This window comes from Medicago sativa, chromosome 5 (assembly GCF_051527215.1).
Source record: "Medicago sativa cultivar Bolivia chromosome 5, Bolivia_mono, whole genome shotgun sequence".
Classification (NCBI taxonomy): domain Eukaryota; kingdom Viridiplantae; phylum Streptophyta; class Magnoliopsida; order Fabales; family Fabaceae; genus Medicago; species Medicago sativa.
Window position 1 is genome coordinate 62,602,829 of NC_140753.1, and position 12,976 is coordinate 62,615,804.

Genomic DNA, 12,976 nt, shown 5'->3' on the forward strand with positions numbered 1-12,976 from the left:
ATTCAAATAAAACTATTGGTTAAAATTCAGATGCAATATAATATAATTAATTGATTATAATAATATTTTAAATGAAAGGTATATGGTTATGACCTTAGAGTTTTGGCGTTCGTTCGGTTTATTTAAATACGACCTGCGTGTCGTAATTTATTTATTTATTCTAAATACGACATGCGTGTCGTGATTTATTTTAATTATTTTATTTAAGTGTCAAATAATGTAATTGCTTAAGTTGAAGAGAAGACGACGCCAAAAGATGATTCTGATGGAGAAACTTTTGAAGCTTGCTCGCGGGTTAAAGAATTGTAATAAAATAGTTTATTTAATTCTTACGCATTAGGAGGTCATAACCATACTACCTAATTTTATTATTTTATGTATGTGATGCATGAAATGTATGTTTAGTTAGCGCATGTATGAGATGTATGCTTAACATGTTTTAGATGTATGTTAGCATGTATGTTTTATATACTTGCTTTCTATGAGCATGAATGTCATACATCTTTAAAGACGTGTGTATGAGATACACATGTCAATGAGATTAAACTAAATGAAAATCCTTCAAATAGAATATGAAGTAAATTGTTTTCAAAAGTTTAACACACTTCAAGACTAATATCGAAATGTGTAGGTTTCGTCTCCGCGAAGTGCATTTTCTATACTAGTAAGTTGTGGTGGGGTAATTCTATTTACCGATTGTTATTTTTTGGATCTAACTTAGCTAGATTATTTTAATAAGATTAATATATATATTTACTTCAAATGAAATATTAAGTTTAATGCTTTTCAAAAGTTTAACACCCTTCAAGACTAATATCGAATATGTGGGTTTTGCTTCCGTGAAGCGCATATTTTATACTAGTAAGTTGCGGTGCGGTAATCCAATTTACCCAAGTGTTATTCTTTTGGGTTTAACTTAACTAAATTAATTTTAATGAGATTAAAATAAATTTAGAAGCAATGTTTGAGAACATCTATATGATAGATTAGAGTAAGGAGTTATTCACTCAAATGATTTGAAAGTTGTATGAGATACAATTGGAATGAGTTCCTACCTAAATAACTGAGTTTTGAGTACAGCCCCCGTTGACTTAAAGCAAGGTGAAATATGGATTTCAACCCACTAGAAAATCTTTCAATGAGATTTTCCGATTCAAATGTTGAAGGTCATTTGTTTTGAGTAAAAAAGCGGGAGCATATTTAATTAAAGACCTAATTAAATATGTTTTTCAAGCATGATACATTTATTTTATTTATTTTCTGTATTTAGAATTTCTTTAGCATATGCATTTTATTATACTGTTAAATGTTCTTATGAAGAACAAAATCTTCAGGAAAGAGTTTCTGAATTAGTACAATATTAAGAATTGTTCTCAAGAATGAGAAAAACTGTTAAAGAGTCAAAATAGAAGTAAGACTTCTTATCTACCCATATAGTTGTACAAAGTTAAATTTCTACTTCTGCATCATAGGTATATGATACTTGATGATTAATCTCATATTTGTTGAAACATAGAGAGTTTTAAAGAAGCGGGAGATTAACTATAAGTGAAGTCCACTTACGTTTAAAATGAAACAAATTGTTTCATTGACATAGGAGCTAATGCTTGGACTTAAATTTAACTTGATATGGAACCAACTAATTGTTATTAAATTCCATATAAAATAGAAGCATTAAATCATAAATCTTGTATTGACAAGAGAATGATTGTGTAGTTGAATAAAAAGACAAATGTTGTCCTATTATCCAAATAATGTTTTCTATACAAGTGTGCTAATCAAGTAATGGAATTGAGTTCCATGATCTTGATAAGCTGATCTATAACTTATGAGAAAAGGATCAAATGAGATTAGAACCTTTTGTATATCATTGGCATCACTGTTTAGTACAAACAAGTGTGATTCACATTTCCAAAATCCATGTATATGGACTATTGGACTCATTTGATTTTATATCATTTGAAGGATGTGAGTCCCACCTTTCAAAATAGATTAGTATACATGTCACCAACAAAGGTGAAAGGGCACGTAATTTATTTGAGTTTATATACATATGAGATGTATATGGAGAACTAAACATATTTGCTAGATATTGTTTCTATTACTTCATCTAACATTACTAAATCATTTAGTAGATAAGCAAAGTGTATTTGACACGATTGAAGAAAACTTTGAAATTGTTCAAAGATTTTAACAATCAAGTAAAAGGAATAAGTTTGAAAAGTATAAAGACTATATGAGTAAGTCGTGATGGCAAATGCTTGATTAATGAGTATAATGATTATTTATATTGTTTCATGTTTGACATGACTCGATCTAAAATAGTTTGATTATAACTCTAAGACTCTTGAAATTAATTAAATTACAGTTATTCTTCACCCACAACAAGTTCTAATTGAGTAATCATAAAGGCACCATATTAGATATGGAGGTAAGGGTACCTATTTTGACTTTATGATAATTTGAGGTTATATGATTTACTAGATAAACTAAACTTCAAATTAAATGAATGTATACTTGTGGAGGTTCCCTTAGGAAACTAGTGGATATATACTATTTCTACATCTTCTTCCTTGACAAAAGTTGTTTGTCGCTAGAACTAGAGTATTCCTTTTCAAGGAGTATAGCTCTGCAAGAGTTAGTGGGAGTGATGTAGAACTTGAATTAAGTCAAGTACCACAAAATACATGTTTCTCTAAGAATGGAACATGAACTGATTCAACAAAGGGTTGTTGGTAAATCGATAGTTCGAGTAGCACATGATCTAGATGAGTCTGATATGTCATAACACTAGGATGAGAAACATGATTTTGTCATGACTCAACAAGGTGATATGATGCTCATGGAAGATGAGCACCTGACTTACTAGAAGGTCGCAAATGACCTGATTTTGAGAAGTGGCTAGATGCCATGGGATCTTATAAAGAATCCATGTACACAAACCATATATGGATATTGGTTATATCATCCAAATAAGTATGACTCATAAGATGAATGTGAGTTTTCTTTTAGAAAACTGACATGGATGGTATTATGAATACCTTTAAGATGTGATTGATTGTAGAAGGTTTCATGCAATTCATGATGCATATCATGACGAAATCATTCCATCATCGTAATGCTTAAATCTAACGATCCCAATTCCCATTGTTGTATAATACATGTTCTAGAAGATGGATAACGAGGCTGTATTCCTTAATTGGTATAACCTTATATATGTATTTGATATATGTAGGATTTCGTTAATCCAAAGGATACTAGAAAGGTAGATGTATTATAAAATTCATTTATGAATTAGAGAAAACTTCTTGAAGTTGAATTTTTTATTTTATTAATAAAGTTTTATGAAAACTTTTATTAATAAAGAAATATTGTGCACATAAGGAGATTAGTGGGAGCATTGATATTAGTTTGGTGGAGTATGTGGATGACATACTAGTCACCAAAATAATTTATCTACACATGTAAGACATGGTTAGAAAATTATTTTCAATTTGTACCAAAATTGATTATAGTGTTCGACACTAGAATACCTTCAAGAATATCCTTGGATGTCTTAAAGGACTATGAATTGTTTCTTGAAAACGGATGAAAGAAACTTTGTAAATGAGTTACAATGATGTTGACTTTCATATCAGTGTACAGTATATGCTAGGATATCAACTATGAAATTTGTAAAAGTACAAGCTTTAGATAGTTGTTGTTTCTATTACAAATGTCAAATATATATGATTTGGATTGTTTAGCTCATAATTGAGTGAAAGCATGTGTTTCTTGCGTTGCGGATTCCATTGATTTCGTCTGAGATAAAATTGGTTTAAATCTTGCGAGCAATGAAAACTTGATCTCACCAATGATCCAAATGTATACTTTGACACTTCAATTTCTTTTCGATAGAAGATCGAAAGTGGAAATTGAAAGAAGTATGACCTACCAACATAGGAAAGAGTTCCTTATCTGCCAGTAGAGTATCTTGTCCATAGTGTGCTTGATGCTAACACTTGACCAATAGATATTGAGTTAATATTTGATTGGCTTTTAGTGTTAGTGGGAGATTGTTGGAGTAAGCCCTAATAGCCAATCTATATTGATTGGGTTTGGCTTTGTATCATGATATTGATATAAATATATATATATATTGTGAAAATATAAATTATAAGGCGTTTCTTTATTGATTTTGTTTTGTTTCAAAATAATAAAGTCCCTAGAATAGTTAGTCCGTTTAATGGAACATTAAGTATAACTTAATTGTGAGACCCCGTTAAACATAAGGAAACTATTCTAAAAGTATCTGTAGTCAAGCTTTATTGAGAAGTGGGATATCATTAAAGCATAGAGACTATTATGTAGATAGACTGGTGATCACATCTCACATATCATGGATAAAGAGTTATCAAGTCTTCGCATAGATATAAATATTAGGAGTAATATTTATATTGGATTGACCCGCCGTGAGAATACTACATAGTTAGTTATGCAATTGTCATAAGATATTCTCACAATGATAATAGTGTATATCGCTCTTAGACCTGAAACGACTATGATCCCTAGATGTGGACTCAAGTGCTTTGTTGCCATTCTAACGTTGTCTGTAAAAGGATAACCATAACGTTGGTTGATGCGTACTTGATGAACCATGCTGAGGGACATGAGTGTCCTAGATGGGATTTGTCCCTCTTCATAAACAGGAGATATATCTTTAGGCCTCTTGATGAAATATGACTGTAAAACTGCATGGCCATGCCGAACTAAGTCAATATAAGATATTGGACTTATTCGTTATTCAGTATATTTCGGAATCAAGAAATATAAACATTGATCTATACAAGGGTGACAATATCTATGTCTTGGGATCAATAAAGATATCGAGACAAAGGAGTACACATAAGTATTATCATGGAAATGTTTCGTCAGATCACTTGACATTCTTGTCACTTGGGTAGCAATGATGTGTTGCTCGATACCGCTCATTGTTTATAATATTAAATATTAGATTTAATATTATTGCCAACGTGACTAGAACCTATCGGGTCACACACAAAGAACAGTCAAAAGAGAAATATATAAGTATGACTTATATAAGGGGTGCGTTTAGTAAATAACGTTAATTTGTTAGCAAAATTACTAAACTCGTTGTTGGGCTTACTGAAGCCCAATAATGACTTCTTGCAGAGCACACTAGAAGTTCTATAAATAGAACTCTAGTGCTGAAGTTTTTGGTTATAGTTTTTTGGAGCAACCCTTTTTCTCTGCACTTCTGATTCCTTGGCTAGCACCGAGTTTTGGAGGAGCACTGTTCGTGTGAACTAACTAGAGGCATCGCTGCTTTGCTTTGCTCGTGATCAGAAACAATTCTACTACAAAGGTTCTGCTCTTCATGAGGTAAACACATGAATCCTTAAATTGTTTAAGTATGTGTTTGATTTGTGATTAATGATTTAATCAAGATCCGTTTCAATGGGATTTCTTCCGCAAAGAGAGGATTAAATTTTTTGAAAAACCCCTCTTAAAATCCCTACACTTGTGTCTATGGGGTTGACTCCTTGGTTGAATTCATTCAGTTGATCCTTGAAACCTCTTAACGTGAGACCAAGGTACCGAACCTTCAACCTCTGAGGTTCTTCACCGTTGAATTGTGCTTGAACATCGAACATATCGACCATTGCTTCAAATCTACACAATAAGCAATTAAAAACAATCAATGAAAAATTCATTCAAACATTTCAGCAAACACTTGAAGTGCAAATTATACATAAACCCTGAAACTCATAACTACAACATAAATATGCAAACATCTAAACATTTAAGCAACACGGGTCATTTTCATGTAAACATTGTATGATTTCTTACCAAAAAAACCAAAATTTAATCGTGTTTGATTATGAAAATTTACTTGTTAATGGAGTGCTGTTTGATTTGAACTTGAAGGAATTTTTGATTTGGGTGATTTGACAGAGATTTTAGAGATTTTAGATGAGAAATGAGGAAATGAGATTCTGCCTCTCTTTAAAACAACACGCAGTGTGAGTTAACTCGTTCAGCGTGAGTTAAGTTGCGCATATTTTAACACCTACGTGAGTTAACTCACGCATGAGTATTTTCGGTATTTCAGTTGAGCGCGAGCAAAATAAATTAGGTAAAGAGCAGAATTCATATAATAATATAATTATAAAATTTTTGGGCCTAAATAATATGAAAAACTATAGGCCTAAAGCCTAGCTTGAAAAACCGTAGGCTTTATTAGATAATGAGGAAACGAGAAGGTTTTGGGATTGAGAAATAAATATATGGTAAAATAGAGAAATTTTTTACATTTTTTAAAAAGTGTGATTTTTTAGATAATGATAATTCAATGTTTATAATTAATATAATTTTACTTTTAGGAATACTATAAAAACATAAATTGAATTTGCTCTTAAAAAGAACAAAATAGATTGAATTTGAATAAATTCATAACTCTTTAAAATCTTTCTCCAATAAATTTTTTGAATTTTTCCAAATTAGGATATTTTTGTATTATTTAGAAAACTAAATCCCGCCCCTCCCCTTCCAAAACTCTTTTTTCCACCCACTTCTTTTCTTCCACAAAGTTCTCCCATTTATTCCCCTCCAAACTCGCAAACAAAGTTTTAGAGTAGAGCCGGTTCTTATGACGGTAGATCCTCAATCTTGTGGTGAAAACCCTAGTTATGGTTAGGATAAAATGTTTGTGATTATTCACTTCGTCTCAAAATAATTGTCTTTTTAGTATTTTTTTTTTCTCTATCTCAAAATAATTCTCACTTTAATATACTAACATTTAATAATTTTTTTCACTATTATACTTTTATTTATTGAATTTCATCAACTTAACTACTCTACTAACTACGATTAATAAGGGTATTTTAGTAATTATACTAATTTTATCATTGAAATCAACACAATTAACATTTTCCTTAAAAATCTTACACAAACCTTAAACGACTATTATTTTGAGACGGGGAAGTAACTTTTCTTCGTTTTTGACAAACCTAATTTTCTTGATTTTGGCGGTTACCGCGATTTTTGTGATGTTGGTGTAGCATTGTCGAGGAGAACAGAATCTTTGAAAAGAATAGCATGCAATTCGATGGGTTTGGGTATTGTTGCTTGGAATCTTTATGCTTTGAGTTGTACTCCCTCGGTCTCATATATAAGAATTTTTTTTTTGTCAAGTAGCCTAGTGGCTAGAATTCACCTTTTTCAAGGTGAATAAGTGGGGTGTCCGGGGTTTGAACCCGGCCCCCTGCATAGAATAATGCATGTCCCTACCAATTGAGTTATGCTCACAAGTACAAAATTTATGGGTGAGTTGATATTTTTTCTTTAGATTCATTGAATAATTAATATATTTGATTTACAACTAAAACGAGATACATTAGTTATTCAATGAACTGAAAAAAAAAAAAAGAATATTTTCTTATATATAAAACAGAAAAGAGTATTTGAACAAAAATAGGGGATTGCCGCAAAACTCTAAAATTGTGGCTACTCACACTGACAACCTTGATGGAACTTTCAACTAAAAAAAACTTGATATAACAACTTGACAGATTTTCTTTTTAATATTTGTTAGAATCGTGCCAACTTGTAACTTAATAATATAAGTTAAGGTGTTGTCCCTGTGAGCTTAACTCAGTTGGTATGGACAAATATATGCAAGGTATGAGATTCGAACCCCGGCCACCACCAAAAAAAATATAAGTTAAGTGGTAAAAGGAAAATTTTATTATTGAAAAAAATAATATTTAAAAATTTAAAATATTGAATTTATAATTTTGAAATTTATATTCTTACGTTTGGTTTTTTAACTTTTTCCTTGAGGGAAAATTTAGAATTTACCTTGTTTTAATTATTAATAATTTGTTTCTTATTTGTAACTTAAAATTCAGAAATCAATGTATGACCCACCACATTATGTGGGTTCCACTTCCAAAGTGTAGGTCCACATTGATTTCATCCAATAAAAGAGTGAGTGCTAGAGAGAGTGCTCAAAAGAGAGTGTTGTTAGCATTTCTCTTTGGGATATATATATATTGAAAATCAACCTAATCATCATGAAGTCTTTGAAGCTACAAACTCTATGTTACTTGAGATTGAAATCACATAGTGCAGCGTATGCATGTTCCTTTGGTTTGAGATAAATATGTTTTGTCTCTCTAAAAACTATGATTTTGGAAATGAAGAATCCTAATTTTGAAGCAGTAGTTAAATTCACCAATTGAGTTACCTTCACAGAACAAATGTGAATTGATAATACTTGACAATTGTACCGCATATAGGCTAGTGGTAACTGTGTAAATTAAAACAAATAAAGGTAATTAATAATAATTTTTTAAATAATAAATCATTAAATACATCAAGACAATAAAATAGAATTAAGAGAAATGTGGCAACCAACAGCGTTAAGTCTACGGAAAATTTTCAATCGAATTTTTTTATAGAAAACTAAAATGTATTAGATGTGATATTATATATTTTTGGGAAGATGTATTATTTATTAAGCTGTATTATTAATAGTGATATTCAGCTTTGAGTCTATTTATATATTTATTGTTGAAGAGAATGTGAAACTATTTATTTATTTATTTTATGTTGAAGAGACCAACCAACATAATAAAGCATTGTGAAATGATATTTTGACAACCACTTTTTGACAACTTTTGGACAACTTTCTCTCTCATACGATGTTGTTATCCTCTCTCTTCCTTTTTCTCTCTCCATTGTTTTTGGCCTATAAAAAGTGAGAAAAACAAGATTGTCAACAAAGTTGTCATCAAATGGATGTCAAAATATCATTACTCTTATATATTTTGTCTTTTCAAAAGAAGTTAAATGGTAAACGTAGATATCATATCCTTTATATGCATTGTAGCCATTCAATCAATACAGTACGAAACTGTTCCTCACCAAAGTTGACAATGGAGTCCGGCAGTAGATGACGACACTTAGAATGCTTCCAGATTTTTGCTTTATGTGTGGTGTTATAGGCCATACAATCAATACAGTACGAAACTATTCATGACCAAGATTGACAATTTGTCCAAAGAGTATTTTGTTTTTTAAACCAGAGGTTCGCAGCAGAATTTAATGCTTCGCTTGCTAAATTTGGATGTAACTAGTATGTGGACCCGTGCCAAGCACGGGCTAGAATTTTGCCATTATCTAGTGCCACCTAAAGCTCAACAATGGATAAAAGAGTGGAAGTCGAACCAAAATCAAGCGAAAAAAACTCATACCTAAGCCTTAAATTTTTGGATAAGACGGTGCATCATTCTCACTTGTGTGTTTTCTCTTTCTTTAACGTGTCGATCCACAACAGTGTTGACTCCTCAAGAAGACCCAACAGTTGTATCATATCCCAGTTCAACATTGTGGGGGAGCAGGAGTGGTTTTTGGTGGTGGACCACACACACGGAGAGTTCAACACTTAGCGGTGAGATGTTAATGTGTCGAGTTAAAATTTTAAATTGGATGCAAGATTAGATGTTGCGCAATATATAAGTAAGATGACCCATATATCTTTTAAGACTTTGAAAATGAGATGATCCATATACCTAATGTTTTAAGACTGTGAATAATGATGTAATGGCTATCTCACTTATGTGGTTACTCTTAACCGAATATGATGATGCAATTCAATGTACGCTCCCACATAAATCTCAATATTATGATGATTTATATGGTTAGATTTTAGGTATCATTAGTTTAATTTTCTATCTTAAATTTTAGTTTTTGGATATCATTCATTTTAATTCAACTTCTATTATTTTGAATTCTTTTACCGTCGATCTTTGGTAGGATTAGACAATGAAAAAATATATATGTGTTTTGCTAAGTTGACAAAATATATGATTATTATCCTTAAAAAATACATATTTATTAGACATTTTAAATTGATCTAGCATTTTCTAAATGAGTATGATATTTTGGTAACATAATTACCCAATAATCTCCAATGATCCTTCAACAAATTCATAAAATTATCAGAAACTCATTATTCCATATGCTATCATAGGTAAAATACACACCCCTTTAATTCTTCCCTTATCATTGATATCATGTTCAAATTACTTTTTCATTTTCTTTCTTTTTTTAATTTATTTTCTCTCTTTGCAAGAACAAATGGAACAAAAATATCCCTATATGATGAAACCCACCAACCCATAATTTTTATCATGTTGTTTCTTTGATCTTATTTGACTATCTCATCTGATCACAGACACAAAGAGTCACACAATTAAGATAAAGATGTTAATGTGTCATGTGTGAGTTAAACATCTACATTTGATGCAGTAGTAGAAATTGTGCAACATATAAGTGAGATTTCCAATACACTTAATGTCTTAATGTTTTGGGTGAACATATGATGTTAATTTCACTTGTGGGGTTTCTATTATTTAAGTGTGGTGATCCATTTACTTAATATATGGATGACATTTGCTAAAAAAAAATATATTAAATATAAGTTTTTGGATGTCGTTCGCTTTCATGCAATTTTTTTATCCAACCTCCATGTTTTAAATATCTTCACTTTTGATCTTTGGTGGGGTCAATGAAAAAATGTAGATATGTTATGCTGAATTGATAAAGTACATGCTAATTAGACATTTTTAAAATCAGTTATGCTATATAGTACGGAGCTTTGCATACAAAAAAAGACGAAACTCATAGGTGTTTCACGCTGGGAGAATTATAATTCCGTATTGGATGGAATAAAGGCATTATGGGGGTAAAAAATTGGTTGCCACGTAATGCATTTTCTTCCCTTAGCTTTTCGTTCCGTACTAAGAAGCATTTCTCTTTTAAAATAACGTGGCATTTTTTAATTAAGTCTATTTTTTAATAAAATAATTAATCATAAATTTCCAACTCCTTCAACTAACTTACAAAATTACCAGTAACTCATTTTATTTTTGATACTTCCTTTTCCTCTTTTCATGAAGGATAGGAACATAAACCTACCTCTATCAAACCATCATTAACCCACATTTTTTTTACCAAATTAGGCCTCCGCTTGACCTTATTTGACTATGTCACCAAATCACAAACGTAGATAGTCTCACACTAAGAAAGATATGTTAAAAAAAATTACCAATGAAAAAGAAAAAACAAATTATATAGATTGATTAATTTGTTGATGCAAATTTTTGCAAAAGTAAAATTTTGCTGTAACTTGATAATTTTCCACATTTATAACTTTTTGTTGATCATCGCTCACTCGTTCCTGAAATCAACATCTTATTTGTTGTCTTTTGAGGCGAATTCCTAATTTCAAAAGACCTTTTATTTGTGAAAAGAATCTAGAAGAAGTCAAATATACATGAAGGGATTATCATATAGGATTATAAAATTGACACACAACTTAACATTATCCGATAAATACAGCTTCTTTTAGACCAACTTACTCCGAATAAAAAGGAAATCCCAAAAAAAAGGTGGATTCAAAACCAAATCCATTAAGCTACTAATTTAAACTAAAAATATACACTATTAAACAAATTAAAAATAAAATATCTCAAAATCATCATACACATGGAAGTTAATAGTGAACTGAGAAAAAAATTCAACCAATTCTATAATGAAGAACAAAACAGTTGGTTGGAAGTGTCATTTCCTATTAAAAATATATGTTGCTCCTTAACATGTAAAAGAGAACAATTGTTCAAGAAAACATGAACACTTAGTAATATTGTCCTTCTCATAAGGTGTGAACTTTATTTAAATTGTTTGTGTAAAAAAAGGTATAGATAACGAAGAATAATCGGAAGAGATAAAAACATATGAGAATTAATCTCTTTTATTTTTTGGTAGAAGAATGAATCTCTTTTTTTTTTATATAAAAGAAAGAATAAATCAACATAAAAAAGGTAAATATGACAACAAAATATATTTTAGAAAGAAAAAAAGGTATAGAAAGTAAATATGATTTTTTTTTTTGAATTTTGACTTGAATACATGTTAATGCTTTTTAATGACATCTATGAGAGAATTATTGTGTGAACATAAAGAATTAGACACTTCATTTGATATCACATACATAAAAAGAACAAAAATAATAGAAAAATAATAATTAAAGAATCATTAGTTTTTAAATGATTATATCATAAGCATTGTTTGTGTGCGACCAAACGAAGTGTCTAAATCCTTGTGACCATCCAAAAACTTTTTCATCAATGATACATTATAATGCTTTGAAAAAAAAAGGAAGTAAAAGAAGTAGAAGAACAAATGCTAGAAAAAACAAATATTTATTCATATCCTTTAACCCAGACCAGAGGTAGAAATTTCTAATCGAAATTCATTCCATATTTGTGAATGTAAGACCATCCACAACAGAGCACCCAACATTGGGTGCTTAAGTGGGTCCCCTATGTCCATATCACCAATTTTACGGTAATAATTAATAAGCACCAATTTTCTCCAACCTAGCACCTCAAAAGGAATTAATAAATAGGCCCTTACAAATAACTCTATATCATTACATTTTTAACAAAATTTATTCATTTTACTAAGATTTATTAAATGGAACCCTATGAAAAATGAAGAGAGAGAGGGTGCTTCCATAACCACCCTCCTCCATAAGCACCCATATGTTTTTTTTTTTTTTGAAATTAAGCACCCATATGTTATACTCCACAATGAGGGTGCCTATTTAATGTGGTGCTAAATAGGTGAAGCACCCACCATTGTGGATGGTCTAAGAGCCTTCTACATGGATATGTATATTATCAAAAGATAGTAGAATAACCTTAAAAGAATTTATTGATGAAATGAATAATAAATTTACATGAATTTTGTAATAAAAAACGATGTATAGAGAAATATGATAGGCATTCAAATATTGCTTGTATAGTTGAAAAACAGTGTTAATTTCATCATTACTCGTATCAATCGTTTGTGGTCATTCTTCTTATGAAACAATTGAACATAGGGGAAAAACCAAAATAAATTGATT